The sequence below is a fragment of the Squalius cephalus genome, assembly GCF_949319135.1.
Source record: "Squalius cephalus genome assembly, chromosome: 16".
In the NCBI taxonomy this organism is placed as follows: Eukaryota; Metazoa; Chordata; class Actinopteri; order Cypriniformes; family Leuciscidae; genus Squalius; species Squalius cephalus.
Genome location: NC_137137.1, coordinates 24,197,283 through 24,217,016, shown reverse-complemented (window position 1 = coordinate 24,217,016; position 19,734 = coordinate 24,197,283).

Here is a 19,734-nt window from a genome sequence, read left to right as displayed (position 1 = left end):
ACAGCCCCGTAGTATAAATATATAATAATTAATTTTAAGTATTTAATTTCATTTAAATTATATGAAATAAAAAAGGTATTGCATTTTCATTATGATAGATTCTAAAATACTTATAAAATGTATTTTATATAATTATTTTTAAATGTATGATCATTTTAATGATAAACCTTTATAATGAAGCAAACTCTGAATCAACATGCACCTATGCTTCATTTTCTATAGATCCTAAACATTTTGTTAACAACATATATTCATTACTTCAATGAGTTCATTGTTTCTGCCTTAAATTGATACATTGTTTAAATTAATACATTGTTAGCTGTGTGATTTGCAAAAATGCAAGTTTCTGAAATCCATTATTTGGACACAATCACCTCTGATCACAGATCACTCTAAATTGTAATGTAGACTCCGTAAAGCTACTTTGAAACTATATGGATTGTGAAAAGCGCTATACAAATAAATGTGAAATGTGAATTGAATTATATAATAAAACTGAATTAATAAATGGTGACAGTTTAGGTGATGTAGTTACATTGTACTTACTTAAATAAGTACTGAGTAATGTAAATTAACTACATGTACTTACTATAGAGTTACGATTAGAGTTATGGTTTGTTTTAGGGTTAGTTAATTGTAATTATGCATAATTAACTGTTATTACTATAGTAAGTACATGTTGTAATGCACAGTACCTCACCTTAAAATAGTGTTTTTTCGTCTTTTTGCTATTCTTTTTTTTTTTTTTTTGCAGACTACCGCTGACTTTGCAAACAAAATATGGAAATCAAACCAACTTTATGCAGCATAGCAGCCTGCAATGAATTCATTTTGTTCATCATCCAAAACCAAAATTTTTCAAAGTTTTTCATGACTTTCTAGTAGTGAAATAATCTGAAATTTGGAGGAAACAGACCTGAGGTTTTAATTAAAACAAAAATAATACTTGGCAAGGCCACACACAACTGTACCAGTCTCTTCAATCATGTAGATAAACTGTCTGAGATGTGTGCACAAATCCACTCAAGCACATGCCACATCCAATGTGGACTGATAAGAGATTTTCTTGGCTTTCCTCTTGCAAGATATAAATCATATTTATTTTCTTGTACTTTCAAATATAATAGGTTGTGCCTCCTAACTGCATGCAAGTCCAGTGTCATTAAACTTGTGCTGACAATAATAGTGAAATAATTTTTGCTATGTTTTTTTATGTATTTATTTTTTCTTGCTCTGACCTTCCACTTATTATTTCCAGATTGTTTGACATGCATAATTGGAAGTGATATCATGACGATTCGTTTGGGCCATGGATTCCTCTGGGTCATCTGCATCTGCGTTCACCACTTAACTCTGTCCGTTTGGAGTCAAAAACACTCAGCTGGCCATTTGAGGAGGCCATCCCTGTGAATCTTTCTATTATGGATGAGGTTCTCAAACATCTGAATTGACAGTCTATGTCCCTGCAGACCAGAGGGAAGCATCAGTGCACATCCCCTGAGAGTTTTGTTGAACTGGAAGACAAAAGCCTCTGCTGATGCTTTCCATCTGGCTAAGACTGAAGCTGAACTTCTAAAATGAGGCAAAGTCCCCGCTCTGTGTTTGGTTTTTTGTTTTTAGGTAATGTTCCAGTTACATTTGTTGTTTACATGGTTTCTGGTCTGAAGGCAAATGAAACAGCATTTATCTTTAACTATCAGCAATCACCCAAAACATTATATATATATATATATATATTTTTTTTTTTATATTAACATTCAATTGATTAAAATCAAGTTATTGTACTGTAGTTCTTATGAAGCGTTTTATAACAAAAATTTAGATGGGAGGAGAAATCTTTTATATATATATATATATATATATATATATATATATATATTTGCGTTCTCTCACAAATGTTTAATTTTCCCCCAAGAAACTAAAGTTTGCATTTCCTGAGAAACTTTGCAATCGTGAACAAAACTTTTTAGTTCTTGCAAAGAAGCAAAGTTGTTTGCAAAGTTTCTCGGGGAAATGCAACATTTTTGCGAGGGAACGCAAAGTTTTTCCTCCCATCCAATATTTTTTCCACCACCATGTCCCTTTAGAGGCTCCGTAATTTTCTGTGAATGTGTGATACTTACGGTTTGTTAGCTGCTATAAGTTAATAAATAGAAGAATAACAAAGTGCAGTAAATATACAGTTACAATAATAAAAAAAAATAACTGGAAGCAGTAGTGTCACGTTTAGTGTTTGTTAGTTCATGTTTGCCTATTAATTTGACCCAGTTTTCCCATTGTGTCTCTTTTATTCAGTATCCTGTTCACCTGTGCCTCGTTAGTCATGTAAGATGTGTCTTGTTCCCTTTCGAGGGAACTCGCGATGCGTCGACAACGCTTTAGGAACGCCTCCACGTGATTACGTCTGAAGCACGTATGTCAACTAGTCCAATAGGAAGAATGAGCGTCATGGGCGGGTGACCAGGAAAGGATAAAAGCACATCCGGTGCAACCGGCACTAGCTTTTGTGCCTCAGCAAAGCGCTCTATGTCAAAACTGTCTGTATATTTATTGTTTGTCTGTCACATATCTAAAAGTCATGGCGAAACAACTATTCAAGGCGTGCGTTCCTCCCTGCCCTCGTTTCCTTACGGGTGGGGATACACATGATCTTTGTGTAGTTTGTTTGGGAGTGGAGCATGCTATGTCAGCCTTCGAGGGGGCTGACTGTCAGCATTGTGAGCTTCTACCGCTCAGCATGCTCCGCTCCCGCCTGTCCTTGTTTGATGAGAGTGGTCAGGCTCGCGAACCTCAGGGTGCAGGACCCGCTGCTGCTGAGGCAGCACGGAGAATGCAGACCTGGGGTTCGCAAATGGATCTCTCGGTGGGGTTGGAGATGGGCTCTGCCTTATCTCCTCCCTTACCCGGGGGATCCAGTGCTCTCTTGCCGGTGTCTGAAGCCCGCCCAGGAAGAGAGCCCCATGCTTCAGTGCTCTAGCTCCGAGGAGGTAGATGTACTGAGCTTGGCTGGTAGTGACACAAATATAAGGGAAGAAGATTTGCCATCTTCTTCTCCTGCATATGATGAGCTAGTGGAGGTGATAACTCGTGCTGTTGACAAATGAAAGATTGACTGGCCAGCAGAGAGAAAAGGCGCTCGTCCTAAAAGCAAGCTTGACGAGCGCTTTTTACAGTCTAATTTATCATCTCCCTCACGAGCGCTCCCATTCTTTCCCGATCTGCATAGTGAGCTATGTAGATCGTGGAATAAGCCATATTCTTCACGTCTCTTCAGTCCCCAAGTGCACACATATTCTGATATAAGGGGACTGAAGGAATATGGTTACGCGTCGATGCCCCCGGCGGAACAGACGCTCGTGAGCTATCTGTCTCCCGGGTCAGCATCGTCCTTGAAAGCGCCCGTGTTGCCCACTAAACCGCTAAACACTACATCTAGCTTGGTGGGCAAAGCTTATACAGCAGCGGGTCAAGCTGGAGTCTGCCTGCACACTATGGCAGTGCTCCAAGCCTATCAGGCAGACCTGTTGGGGGATATTGACAAGAGTGAGGGAGTCAGTCCCGATGATATTCGAGAGCTTCGTCGGCCTATGGATCTTTCTCTCAGAGCTACGAAGGAGACCGCTCGCACTATTGGGCGGTCTATGGCAGCCCTTGTAGCTACTGAGAGGCATTTATGGCTAAATCTAGCAGAAATAAAGGAAAAAGATCGAGCTTTTTTGTTAGATGCCCCATTTCACCATCTGGTCTTTTTGGAGACTCAGTGAATACGGTCGTTGAACGTTTTCAAGAAACTAAGAAACAGTCAGAGGCATTTAAAAAGTTTCTCCCTCGACGAGTCAAAGCCCCTGAGGATGCTGGGCATGAGGTGGAGACGTTCTCCTCCACCTCGTTACAACGAGGTGCTACCCACGTTAGTTCATCCCGAGCAGGCTCTGGTAATGGAGCAAGAAGTAGAGTCTCTATTAGCGAAGGGAGCCATAGAGCAGGTGTACTCGCCCGACAGAGAATCTGGGTTTTACAGCCGTTACTTTATTGTTCCAAAAAAGGATGGTGGGTTGCGTCCCATTTTAGATCTTCGTGTGTTGAATCGTGCAGTCATGAAACTCAAGTTCAAGATGCTCACACTCAAACAGATCGTGACTCAAATCAGATCCGAAGACTGGTTTGTCATGATAGATTTAAAAGACGCTTACTTCCATGTCTCCATCCTCCCTCAACACAGGAAGTTCCTGAGGTTTTCTTTTGGGGGCAAAGAATACCAATATCGGGTGCTTCCATTCAGTCTAGCTCTATCACCCCGCACGTTCACGAAGTGCGTAGATGCAGCTCTGGCCCCGCTCAGGCTGCAGGGCATACGCATTCTGAACTACATCGACGACTGGCTGATTCTAGCGGAATGGAGGAAACACTGGTTCCTATCCCAAGGTCCAGTGTTGGGAGCTCTTTGCCATCGAGTTGCTATCTCGACAGACGCTTCCCTCACCGGCTGGGGAGCGGTAATGGAAGGCCGCACAGCTCAGGGTCTGTGGAGGAGTCATCATCTTTCTTGGCACATCAACTGCCTGGAGATGATGGCAGTCTTCAATGCATTGAAGCATTTCCTCCCAGATCTGAGGGGCCATCATGTGCTTGTCCGTACAGACAATACATCGGTGGTCTCTTACATAAATCGTCAGGGGGGTCTGCGTTTGCGTCCACTCTGCAAACTGGTGCACCAGATCCTCCTGTGGTCCCTAGGGAAGATACTCTCCCTGAGGGCAGTGTATATCCCAGGGTGTCAAAATATAGGAGCAGACACCCTGTCGAGGCAGGGGCTGAGGCCAGGGGATTGGAGACTTCACCCCGAGGTCGTGGAGCAGATATAGGAATTTTACGGTCAAGCAGAAGATGATCTGTTCGCGTCTCAGTACACGACGCACTGTCCACTTTGGTTCTCCCTCACTCATCCAGCCCCACTGGGGCTGGACGCTATGGTACAGACGTGGCCGAGGCTACGTCTGTACGCTTTTCCCCCTGTTGCTCTGCTCCCAGGAGTTCTGGAGAGAGTCCGCCGGGACGGAGTAAGTCTACTGCTAGTAGCACCATGTTGGCCAAGTCGAATTTGGTTTGCGGACATAATTTATCTCCTCGATGGCCCTCCTTTGGAGATCCCGATCAGGAGAGACCTTCTGTCTCAGGCAGGGGGCACAATATTTCACCCCCGACCAGAGATTTGGAAACTATGGGTTTGGCCTCTGAGGGGGCCCAACTTATAGAGAGTGGTCTCTCAAATGAGGTTGTTGAGACCATTCTTAGTTAACGGCTCAGTTAGTACAGTACTTGAGTTTCTCCAAGATCACTTTGCATCAGGTTTATGTCCTTATGTCTACCTTAAAGGTTTACGTGGCGGCCATTGCGGCCTTCCACACACATCATTGTGGGTGGGTGGTACATCATTGGGTCGAGACCCCCTGGTTATACGTTTCCTTCGTGGCACCTTGAGGCTGAGGCCTGCAACTCGCCCTAGGGTACCGGCTTGGGACCTGGCAATAGTTCTGGAAGGCCTTTCAGGGGCTCCCTTCGAGCACCTAGAGTCAGTTTCAGAAAAATTTCTGACATTCAAGACCATATTTCTTCTAGCGATTTCATCCCTCAAAAGAGTCGGAGACCTTCAGGACCTTTTGGTTTCTCCCACCTGCCTTGAATTTGCACCCAGGATGGTCAAGGCATTCTTATACCCTAAACAGGGATATGTCCCTAAGGTGCCAATCAATATTCCGAGGCCTATTGTGCTGCAGGCTTTCTGTCCTCCTCCTTTTACATCTTCAGACCAGGAAAAACTGAATCTCTTGTGTCCAGTGCGAGCACTGGACACTTATGTCCACAGGGCTGCCCCGTGGAGAAAATCTGATCAGTTATTTGTCTGCTTTGGATCACCTAAGAAAGGTCTTCCAGCCTCTAAGCAAACAATCAGTAAGTGGATAGTTGAGGCTATCTCTCTTGCCTATGAGTCCTCTGGCCAGCCGTGCCCTTTGGTGGTCAGAGCTCATTCTACTAGGGGTATGGCGGCCTCTAAAGCCTTATTATCTGGGGTTTCCCTTCAGGAGGTTTGTGATGCGGCGGGTTGGTCTTCGCCGATCACATTCGTGAGGTTTTATAGCCCGGACCTGGTTGCTGCCCCAGGTTCTCAGGTGCTTAATACTTAGGTTGCCGACAGTTTTAATTACAGGCAATTGTAAGTCTGGCGTGTTGGGTATTCTCATTCCCAAAGCGTCGTTGACACATCGCGAGTTCCCTCGAAAGGGAACGTCTCAGTAGTGTTGCTTTCGTCAACGAAAATTATGACGAAATATTGTCGTCAACGAACCTTTTTCACCTGACGAAAACGAGACGAGACGCAACGTAAATGCTGGTCATGTGACGATGACTAAAATAAATGTATAATGCAATATCGTTGACGAATAAAAACGAGACTAAATGTGGTTTAACAAAATAAAAACTATGCTAAAATGTCTCTTAATTTTCGTTGACCAAAACGAGACGAGACGAAATGTTATAACGTCACGACGAATGAGAGAGTTGTGCGTGAACCCGTTTATAGCCTATACTGTCTATGGCGTGAACCCATAGCTTTGTCGGCTTTAAATTCTGGTTTGCGATCTGGTCACCCGATTATCAGCAAATTTAACTATATTATTCCATTAGTTATTCCATTAAAATGTCTCATTGATATATTTGACACATTCATAATCATTACTTTTGCCGGTTCTTTTGACAGCTGTTATGTGTGTTATTGGCAGCATCACCCTCTGGTTACATGAACGCGTCACCACCGCATCAGCACAGAAAACATGGAGTTTATTTTAAAGAATAATCGCACAACCTATTCGATATTCTATAATTAAATAAACTAATCGAATATTCAAAAAACGTGACTCATCCCTGCATGGAATCTCTTTCTTTTCCCAAATCTTCACTCACGTCTCACCCATTTTCTAAGGGGATTATAAACGTTTCTTCATTGTTAATAAGGCCTATTATATTCGTATTCTTTACTGTGGTAAAGTAGAAAACGCTGTAGGACAGATAGCCTACATTTGTACTTGAATGTCAAATTCTACAGTTTGTGCTTGTTATAGACATGGTAAGGCGCGTCAAGTTTAGTTGTAAAGCGCGTTTCACATGCGCGGGTGATTTTTTGTTTCACTTTCTTTGGCAGCGCAATCTCAAACATAGCCTAAATATCTCGCCCTTGTGGAGGATAAAATTCGCTCTTCAGACCATTTTACATCAAGTTGAAAACATGAAGATATCAGAAAAGAGATCGATGGACTCTTTCCTGCTCGTGTCCCACATCCCTCTCAAAGCGCATTGTGGTAGGCTATATCACGCGTCTTTGTGTGGAAATATAAAACGAGTTTTTATTTTTTTTAAACAACCCCCCCCCCCCCACCACCACCACCGCTGGTAGTTGGTCCATTACCAACAAACTGCCACCGCCACAGCCCTAAATATAATAAGATAACCTTGTTTGAAATACTATATTGACTGGGTTAAATATCATTGCATTACTAAATAGAGACTAAAATACAATTTTCATTGACTAAAACTAGACTAAAATGTCATCAGTTTTCGTCGACTAAAACTAGACTAAAATGTCATCAGTTTTCGTCGACTAAAACTAGACTAGACTAAAAAGAGTATGAACGTGACTAAAACTAATAAAAACTAAAACGACAGCTTGACACAAAGACTAGACTAAAACTAAAAGTAAAACAGGCCGCCAAAAACAACACTACGTCTCAGGTTACGTCTGTAACCCTAGTTCCCTGAGAAGGGAACGAGACGATGCGTCACCCTGCCATACTTCCTGCATCCCTGTGATGACTAGAAGCTAGTGCCGGTTGCACCGGATGTGCTTTTATCCTTTCCTGGTCATGACGTCACCCGCCCGTGACGCTCATTCTTCCTATTGGACTAGTTGACATGCGTGCTTCAGACGTAATCACGTGGAGGCGTTCCCAAAGCGACATTGACGCACCGTCTCGTTACCTTCTCAGGGAACTAGGGTTACAGATGTAACCTGAGACGTTTCCTTGATTTAGTCCCTGTGTATTTAAGCCCTGTGTTTAGTCCTGTCTAGTTGTCTGTTGTCGTCCCTATTATGTGTTGGTTGTTCTGTGCCTGAGCTGTTCCTGTCTGTGAGTGTTTTGTTTAATTTTTGAGTTAGTCCAATAAAAGCCTGCTGCATTTAGATTTTGCATCCTTCCCTGCTTCAACCTGCATTGGGACACATAGGAAGACACTCTTACATTAAAAATAAGGTGGATAATAATAAAGTAACAGCATTTTTTTTGTGTGTGTGTGTAGATTTTATATGTTAATACTAGCTGTTTTTCAAATACAAAGTTCTGGCATGAAACTCTAGATGGTACAGGCTAATAGGTCCTTTAACTCACCTGTTCATAATCACATCGTTATCTATAGGGCACAGCTGATTGGTTCCTGCCGTATCATTAGTCAATGAGCTCGCTGCTCAACCTTCAAATACTTGGGTAGCATTTGCCTTAGCAGTGTGCTTTCAGAAACCCTTCACATTCCCCAGCTCCACCTGTATAGATCTGCTACGGGTAATTCATGTACACTATACTGGACAGCAGCAGCATGTTTTACTTGCTCACAGCAGCGTGTCGTGTATGTATTGGCAGTAGCAATCCCGTACTTGCTTTGCCACAGCAGCAGCAGTAATTAAAGCAGCAGCAGCGTAGCAGATCTATTCCGCCAAGACAAAACACACAACATTGTCATACCCATTACCATGCCAATCACTCCGAGAGTTGTTATGACAGAACTATTATTATTAATAGTCACCTTTCTACTTTTTTCACAACTGCAGTTAATTTATGTAATAATTATGAAAATAAGGCAGAATTCAGTTCATGCTGTTGGAATTCTACCCAATTTTAACCCATTTTTCTGCAGCTCAATGTGGAAAAATGATTAGCTACTAGCATTTTTCAGCAGTTTGATTGAAATTGATAAATACTCCCTTGCAGTAAGAAAACACTGGCACTGGAAATGCATTAAGCAGTGGAAACTTTTCAAGAGTTGATATATTTGACTAATGAGGTGGAGAGAGAGAGAGAGAGAAAGAGAAAGAGAAGTAAAAAGTGCTTGTGTAAAATGAAAGGGAAAGCAAAGAAACATCAAAAACTAATTTTGATTGTTCATTATTATTATTATTATTATTGTGCAGCAATGCTCTGGCTGTTCATCTGTGTTAGTATGTTCTCCCTTTCGTATTGTTAGTCACTTCACTAATATTTGAGATTGGCAGATAATATAGTGCCCAGATGCATCAATGGACTTTCTTCAAAATGTTGACAAGATCAGAGCATAATGGGACATTTGGTTTTGTTAAAAGTTGACCTTTCACTCTCATCTGAGACAATTCTCTCAATTGCTTCACAAATTGTCAAGATTGGTACTTGGGTGAGGAAAGCTGGACCAGTTTCAAAGTACCAATAACTTCTGCCCAGACTAATTTGTTTATGTGCCAACCAGGCACCGTTGGGCAGGGTCCAAGAGCAACTCAGACAGTGGAAGATTCATTTATTACTGTTTAGACAGTTGTGAATGTTTCTCTCATTTAATAACAAATAGCCAAAATGAGAAGGAAAAAATTACACTTAATGTAATTATCATCATACTTTGGAATGGGATCCATCTATTAGAACTTTAGTAGCAATACAATTCTCCGTTTGATGCACATTATCTGAATAGAAAATCTGTTTAGTGTGTTGTGAAACATTATGTAACCCTAATCAGTCATTAAAACTAATTGCTGTTATTTGTTCAATGTCATTCTTTCCATGCATGACTGGTTGCAGGCTTTTATGATACAGTTGCTTTAAGTGCCAGCTGCTGAAAAGAGAGACAATTAGAATTTTTCCTCTTCAATTTCAACCACACAGCTCAACATTAAGCATGTTGACACTTAGAGTGGTCTTAGGTGGAAAACATAATGCTATGACCTTTTCTGGTTAGGGAAATCAGCTAACAGTTAAGCTAATATAAAAAAGGGCAAAAGGGGGCCCTCATTTTTCTTTATAGCATATATATATATATAATTTTGCCTGAGTCTTGGTTACTAATCTAATCCTAAACAATAGTTATTATTATATTATATTATATTATATTATATTATATTATATTATATTATATTATATTATATTATATTATATTATATTATATTATATTATATGGTTATATTATATTTGTTAAAATACATTTGTTATTTGTACTTCGTTATAAAGCATTTCTTATCAGGACTTTCTGATTGCGACTGCTGCAAGGTGAGCATAATAGTAATAATTTTGCCTGAATCTTGGTTAATAATCTAATCCTAAACTTTTGTAATATTTTCATAATAATAATAATTGTTATTTTTGTTATTTGGCAAGGTACAACTTTAGAGTAAATCATATTATTTTCCTTATTGGGTTCTGCTTTAAATGCTTGTCTGTATCATAGAAATGTGTGAAACAAATACTAAACAGCTATTTTAAAAAAAAAAATGTAATTAATGTATAAAATGCTTGGTGCCCTATCACATAACAGTTTTCAAAAACTTTTAATCACTTACTTCGGTTAGGTTTCCATCTCTCATGGACATAATTGACTTAAAAAGGCAATTTCTGCTTTTTGTATTTATTTAGATTTTCACTCATCTTCCACTCAGTCTGGGCAAATCATTCGCTTTTATTTGGCAGTCATACATAAATATCTGCTTCCCTGCCCCTGGCTCACTCAACACTTGGAACACGAATAGCAGAGCAATTATTTCTATCCGGAACATGTTCAAAATGGTCCCCAACACTTAACATATCACGTAGCATCCAGCGGATGTGATAACAAACAGCTGTAGGCCCAATCTTTGCATCACAGATGAGCATATGTTGTCAGTCAGGATATCAAACATTATATTACTGGAACAATGTTATTAGAAAACAACAATAATTTTAGTCACGATTTTTACCTAAAAACAACAACTTTGTTCTGGCCCTGGTTTTTCTGGTTTAATTCGCAAAGACAAATAAGTAATCCATTCATAAATGAATTCCCCCATAAAGTGTAAACACTATGGCACTATCAAAACATTGCTCTGTTTGTTTGGACCAATGAAGTGGTTTTGGGCGGGACAACTTGTTTGGCTGACCAATGGCAGACAGGGAGTGGTCAAGGACACCTGTTTGAAAACAGCCATTATTATTGCAATTCTGTTTGGCGCATAAATTACCCACTTCACTTTTAATGCTAAATTAATTTTCTTAAAAACATAAAGATTTAGTTAATAATTAAATCATTTCAAATACCTCCTTACCTTACATAAACATTTACATTTACATTATATTTATGCATTTGGCAGATCCAAAGATAATTACATTTTATCACTTGCATGCATTCCCTGGGAATCAGACGCATGATGTTAGCATTGCTAGTGCCATGTTTTACTGTTTGAGTTACAGGAGCAAAATAAAATATAAGTGAATTAATGCTTTAAAGGTTGTAAATCATGGCCAGGGCAGTTATGTATTAAACCATTATTGAGTCAGCACTGGTCTATCTCTGAAGTCCACTGGGATTATCTGGTTATCTAAGACTTATCATTTGGTTCTTATTAGTTCATGTCCTCCCTCCCACATTTTTTTGCTACTTGCTTTTGACTGTTTTCAGCTATTAAAAATGTGTTTTGAAAATGCTTTTATTATTGCAAGATGTTAGGCTGTATCTGATGTTAGCCTGAAAGTGTCTATAGCTCCGTTTCAAGGGAACTCAACGCTGCATCATGGTGTTGACACAATGTAAATGCATCCAGGCATGACCGGTGACTGAAGCACATGTTGCACATGCCAATCTCAATTGACTGACGGCACAGTATTATAAGCACATGTGCGTATAAAAGGTTGCCTGCATTAGACGTCATCAGATTTTTTGTCTACAGGAGCCGCTTTGTTTGTATTTACGTGTAAGACGAGAATCTGGTGGAGTGCATTTGACTCTTGTGGGAGCTGGATACGCTCATTGTGATGCATTCTGGGTGAGAGCTTTTGTTCTTGATTGATTCTCTCTCTCTCGAGGGATAGAATCTAGCGTTTGCATGGAGTACGTTTGGCTCTCAAGGGAGTTGGATGCACTCATAGCAATGCATTTGCAGTAAAAGCTTTGTTCTTGAATCACACGTGAACCATGTCATTAGATGATTTCTTTGCTCGGATATCTGCTTGTTTCTATGTTTAATTGATAAATGAGGCCCACTGAAACTTAACATAACTATGAAACCGACCTGTCTGAGAGTAGTTAATGTGGCGTGTAGGGATGCACCAATCAGGATTGATTCCGATTGGCATTTTTTACAAGCAAATGGGGCGATTTCGATATTGATATTTTTTTTTGTTTAAAGCAAATTTATTTGTTGTTTCTTTGGTCTATTATAGTGGTTCCTAAACTAGTAGGAAATAACTAGTATGATTTTTACATAAAAAAAGTATTTTATGTTTAATTCTCTTGAAATCTTTTAGCAAGTTTTTACTATTACAGCTCTCAAGGTTAACTAATCGTGAAAAGTTTTGATTATAACATTATATTTAGATCTATAGCATTATATTTAGATTGTGGCATGAAAGGTTGCAGTGATCATGAGCATTGTAGCTGATGCTGAGCGAATTAATGCAGTGATCTCGTCATTTTTAATTCAATTTCAGCACACTAACGAATGCTTTCAGCATAACAAACAGTGCAAACACAATGTAAATAAGAGATTTGTTGATTATTACGTACGTTTTAGTGTGAATCCAGAACTCGCGCTGTTTGATTGACAGCTCCAGCGATTGCAAAGGGAGCGTTCTATATATATATATATATATATATATATATATATATATATATATATAACAATGTGAAGTTGACTGTTTAGTCACTGGTTTGATTTACTGACACATTAAACATCTGACTGTAGATTAATCATTACATAGCCTATCAGAAATCACTGGTCACAGATCAATTAACACAGTTACTTACATGTTGTCACATTAGAGTCAAGTTTATATCATAAAAGTCTGTTTTCAAAGCCTGCGCCGAAATTGCGACTGATTTACTAAAAAATCTGCTGTGAAATGTACCGCATATACAAATAAATAATGCTCGACTAAAACTGAGACTGAGACTGAGACTGATACTGTGGTAAAATATAACCACATTCCTAACATTAGGATCCTTTGGAAGGTAATGTTATTTGTAGTCCATCCTGTATTGCTCCTCTCTCTTCCTCATCTTACTAACGCCAGTGGTTGCACTGATGAAGTAGGCGTTGATTTTCTTCTGCAGAGGCGATCTTTCAGATAAGAAAGAATATATTTTTTTTATAAGAATATCTGCAAAGGCGATATTCTTATAGCATGATGACCTTTTCTTATATGTCCATGATTTCTCAGTTCATTACCACTTTAAAATAGCATTCAAACCGAGTGTATATTTCTAACAGGCAAACTGCCGCTTTTAGTGTAAATACAGGAAAATTGTAGTCCTGTAAAAGGTCAAGTACACAACATCAAATCAAATTACCTCATCTTTTGTGGTCAGAACTGACTGCATCCACACAAGCAGTGTGCCTATGATAGGTTGCATGCATATTCTGCCTCAGCAAATTACTGCCGTTCTCGACAATGTACCTTTAGGTTTTCGCACTTACTACCATGAAAAACAAATATAGACACAGTCTGTGCATTGAGATCAATTTAAGACTGTCTTCGATATGAAAAAATACCCTGTTTGAGTTCTTGTTTTTAATGTTGAGAAATTATACGAGCAAAAATGCAATTTTTCCTGAATATATCCAAACGATTTGGAAATGTGACATTGATTTTATACAACAGTTTAATAAACAAAAAAAGGTAATATTAAGTGATGTACATTTTATACATTTTGAACACAGTGTTGTCAGTGTGTCACAATATAGCAGTTGTGTTTGTTAGTTTCGTTTTCGTTTAACAAACAAAAAGGTCATATTAAGTCGTACATTTTATACATTTTAAACACAATAGTGTCAGTGTGTCACGGTATATCAGTTGTGTTTGTTAGTTTCGTTTTCATAGACTTTTAGTTTTTTTCATTCATCACGTGTTCCTTTTGTTTGAGTTTTCCTGCCACTCATCTGTTTGTCACTGGCTTATACTGAATGAGACCATTGTATAAGTCGCATAGGATGTGCCCAGTGGTGTTGATGCTCAACTCCTGGCTTGGTCGTAAAGTTGTTATGCCTTGCTCACTGTGCACAGTTCACAGCTCAGTTGTAGCAGGCATTCACTCAGCATGGCGTAGCTAGTATTAACATTCCCATAGCGATAAACACCATGACACAGCGTTGTGTTCCCTCAAAAGGGAATATGTTGGGGTTGCGTATGTAACTCCAGTTCCTGAGAAGGGAATGAGACGCTGTGTCGAGATGCCATGCCTGGGGTATGCCTGCGCATCTCCTTCAGAATCAGACATTGAAGCTGATGACTTCTAATGCAGGCACCCTTTTATGCGCACAGGCGCTCCATGTGATGTCATACAATTGCTGTCAGCCAATCATTTGGTGTGTTCCACACCTGCTTCAGACACTGGTCACATGCCTTCCCATAGCGTCAACACCATGACGCAGCATTGAGTTCCGTTCACAGGGAACCAGGGTTACATATGTAACCCTAAGATGTTTCACGGCCACAAGTGACCACACAAATATTGATTTATATGTTTACTGTTATTGCTGCTGTATTAATCTGTCTCCATGTGGACCAAAGAGCCTTGCAGATTTCTCCATATAACTCCAAAAATACTTTATAATGTGTAAATGTATTACATCCACCATACTGCATTATGTTATAAAAGATGAAAAATGTTTCACTTTTATCCATCAATCATGAACACTATCACCTTGTTTTCAGGATGAAGAAAATAATTTTACTGGTTGATTTGCCATCATATACTCTGTGCTTCTGTCTTGTTTTCAAGTAAAAATATATAAATAATTTTCTTTTAAACTGTGCGATTAAGATAATATGATAATTTACTAGAAAAGTTATATTATTATTGTTATTATTATTATTATTATTATTATTATTATTATATATTAATACAATATCGTCATCAAGGTGTCATCAGCTCAGTCACCATCCAACACTACATTTCCCATCATGCCTCCTTCTGGTCACTTGCATGGAATCACCAGGCTCCACCCTCATTCATTCACACCGATCACTATCACCTGAGTACTGATCACCACCAGTTGTCACCCATTACCTCAGCACCAGTTAAAATGACTTGCCACACACCAACACATTGTCTAGAACTTGGACTGAATTATGTTGGTTTAATTGTCCTTTGGATGAGATGGAGATGAGGAAGATGAGGAAGAGAGAGGAGCAATACAGGAGCAATACAGGATGGACTACAAATAACCTTCTGTTGGTTTATCGTCCGTCCTTCGGATGAGACATTAAACCGAGGTCCTGACCAGGGCCGTGCACAGACATTTTAAGGGGCAGTGGCCTAAACCAAAAAAAGGGGCACTATTTTGTTTTTTTGGGGGGGTTGGCACACTACAAAGTGTGCCAACAACAGAAAATGTAGTTATTTGTATTAGATCTGATCGAGAGTACAATAATTTGATTAGACAAGCAGCTAATTCTAAGAATGTGGATATGTTGTACACAGGACTGGACTGGGGCAAAAAAAAAAAAAATCGGCCCTGGCATTTTGGCCCAGACTGGTCCACTATATGAGTGAGTATAGGAACGAGTGAGAGTTAACAGATGAAATAAGTAAAAATTTGACATTTATTAATACAGTGATGAAGCCTAAAACAAGCTATAAGCTGCATTGGCATAGCAATACCAGTGTTTCTCACAGGATTTTTGGTAAAACTGTGGTGGGTGGACCTCGGCCCTTCTAGGGGGATTTGGGGGCATGCCTCCCCTTAAGAAAATTTTGTGCATTTTAATGTTAAATTCATCAATCTGGTGCACTTTGAGAGTTAAAAATTAAAAGCTCCAACCCATATTCAGTGTGCAAATTAAACAAAGAAATATTCAAACCTCTTTTAGTAACAGTGTCTATTTACATTACACTACTACATAATAATAGTTATAATATTAATCCAATGACAGTAATAGCCATATTTTGTGAAACAAATGCACTAAAACAATAAAGAAAACTTTCATAATTGGTTTTGTACCAATTTCTATACTTGAAAGAGATAAGCACATTATCTTTTATTTTGACGCAAACTGCATCAAGCTTTTATTTTGGCGGAAAACATGGTTTACAAACGCGTCTCATTAAATTTCTAGTGAATTGCGGTAATCGTCAACTATGCAGATGTGGAAATAATCTGTAACTGGGTTATGGGTTCCTACACTCATGACATGGCCTAAGTGTTTTGAAAGTAGTTCTGCTTACCGCAGGCTCTACACTTTCTCATCTCTCTCCTGATCCTCCTCACTATCCTCATCTGCCGCTGGAGCTGACGAAGGGCAGAAAACATACGTTCAAAAGTTTGGGGTCAGTAAGATTTTTAATGTTTTTAAAAGAAGTCTCTTCTGCTCACCAAGGCTGCATTTATTTGATTAAAAATGCAAACAAAAACAGTAATATTCTGAAATATTATTCCAATTTAAAACAGCTGTTTTCTATGTGAATATACAGTAAAGTGTAATTTATTCCTGTGATCAAAGCTGAATTTTCAGCATCATTACTCCAGTCTTCAGTGTCACATGATCCTTCAGAAATCACTCTAATATGAGGATATGATGCTCAAGAAACATTTATGATTATTATTATCAATGTTGAAAACAGTTATTTACATTTTTATTTCAGGATTCTTTGATGAATAAAAAGTTCAAAAGAACAGCATTTATCTGAAATCTAAAGCTTTTGTAACATTAAACACTACCGTTCAAAAGTTTGGGGTCAGTAAGAATTTGAATTTTATTTTTGAAAAAAAAAAAAAAAAAAAAAAAATCAATACTTTTATTCATCAAGGATGAGTTAAACTGATTAGTTACAGTAAAGACATGTTTAATGTTAGAAAAGATTCTATTTTAAATAAATGCTGTTCTTTTGAACTTTCTATTCATCAAAGAATTTTGAAAAAAAATTGTACACAACTGTTTTCAACACTGATAATAATGATAAATGTTTCTTGAGCATCAAATCATCATATTAGAGTGATTTCTGAAGGATCATGTGACACTGAAGACTGGAGTAATGATGCTGAACATTCAGCTTTGATCACAGGAATAAATTACAATTTAAAATATATTAAAATAGAAAACATTTTAAATTGTATATATTTCACACTATTACTGTTTGTTTTTTATCAAATAAATGCAGCCTTTGTGAGCAGAAGATACTTCTTTTAAAAACATTAAAAAATCTTACTGACCCCACACTTTTGAATGGTAGTGTATATTTTGACACATTTTACAGTGTCTGCTTTAAGGGCCTGTTTCTATTGTTTCACGCTATTTCTCTGCACATTCCTTGCGTTTCTTCTCCATCTTGCTGACTATTTTGACAGATACACACTGACACTGCTGCACGCTCGCTCACTCGTTTAAAGTTGTGATTGGCCCAGCCCAGTGTCAATCAAGAAAGGAACCAATGGGCCGCTGATCTACGTGTTTCATGACTAATTTCGCAAATTCAACCCATTCAACCACTGTCTTGCATAGCCTACCTGTTAATGCGGCAGCTTTCGTGAACTGTCGTATACTGTGAGTGATGCTGCGGAGCGAGCGGGAAAACCTGGAGCGGATTAGCGGAATCAGCGGAATGCTTTGAGCGGAGCGGTGGGGGTGGGGAAGAGGGGCACCTCAGTCGATGAGGGCAGAGGGGCAGTGGCTCTAGCCACCGGGCCACCCCCCTGTGCACGGCCCTTGTCCTGACTCTCTGTGGTCATTAAAAATCCCATGGCACTTCTCGTAAAGAGTAGGGGTGTAACCCCGGTGCCCTGGCCCACATTCCACCCTCCTAATAATTCCCATCCATTTAATTGGCTCTATCACTCTCTTTCCTCTCTCCACCTGTAGCTGGTGTGTGGTGAGTGCACTGGTGCCGTTGTACTGTGGCTGCCGTCGCATCATCCAAGTGGATGCTGCACACTGGTGGTGGTTGAGGAGAGATCCCCTGACATAATTGTAAAGTGCTTTGGGTGTACAGTAGTACATATAAAGCGCTATATAAATGCCTCATTCATTTATCGTTTACCTAAAAGCATTTTTCCTGTTCCCGGGGCCTGTTTCAATAAGGAGGTTCAAACAACTCAGAGTTAAAACTTGAACTCTGAGTTGATTTACCCTGAGATGGAAAACTCTGAGTTTTAGGTTTCAGAACAGCTGAATTGAGTTAGTTCAATCTACTCTGAGTAGGTTAACTCTGACTTAAGCATGTGCACCATGACTATGAAAAGCCATGATCAATGGAGCTCCGAAATTACGATTCACCATGGCAACAGCACCCGACAAAAAGACGTCTGCATACTTACGAGTCAATACACAAGTATAATTCTTAATCACTGTTATATGATCTGGTGAAAACTGACAGAAAGGTAAATTATTGAACTAATACTCCTTTTCATGGTATCCCACAGGAAAGAGAAAAAAAAATATGGCAGCGACTTCAAATAATAATTAAATTGGTTAAATCGTTAAGCATAAAAGGTTCATGGCTAAATGACTTTACAAACAATTGACATATTAAATAAATATAATGCAGGCGTCTATTTCAATGTGCCACAGCTTTTTCCTTGTAGTATAATGCTCTTTTCACATAATGAAATGTTCTCTAATCCAACCTGTTAGATTTTTTTTAATTAGGCTATTGAAATTAACGTTTGACTTCTATTCAGCCAACAGCAAGAAGGCAGAGGCTGGACCTGCACCACCACTGATAGATGAAGAGGAGATGCACAATATTGGAAGAATATTAAAATCCAACAGGAAAAATAATTACTGTTGCTTTTGTATTTGTAGGAAATAAAGTTGACCAAATAAATTCTGAATAATTTGTGTATAACAGCTGTTACGGCATATTTCTCTACCCTCCCATCTGGCATCCCATTCCATACAGTAATCTGTTTCATTTTCGGAAGGTGCTATGATGGGATTATGTGTCATCAATACATCCAACCACACTGGAAATCCTAAAGGAAATTCTAGTTATTAGGTTACTTCCAAAGGTCTCAGCAAAATGTTATCAAGTGAACGTCATTAATCAGATTCGCCTCATTTAAACCAATTTCTACACCACTGACCTGCAATCCTGTGAAACTCCTCTTTGATGGCTCTCACAGGTTTGTGTCCAAACAACATAAAAATTCTCAGAAAGAGCGTGAGACCGAGGCACACTATCCTTCCCGCTCTGATACAGTGGCCTTAATAATGTGCTCTGCATCTCTGATGTCATAGAAAAATGTGCAATGAATGAATGAATGTACTGCACTGAAAAAAAATCCTTTTCTTACTTAGCCTTTTTGTCTTGTTGTTTCCAGGCAAAATATCAAACAATTCTTCAATCAAGATGCATTTACTATTTAAGAAATACTCTGGGTTTACAGATGAAAACCTGCTCCTGACCAGGTTAGGTTCGCAGAGTAAGTTTTCATGGTAACTGACTCCGAGTATAAGTTACCTCTCTTTCAGAAATGGGCTTGAC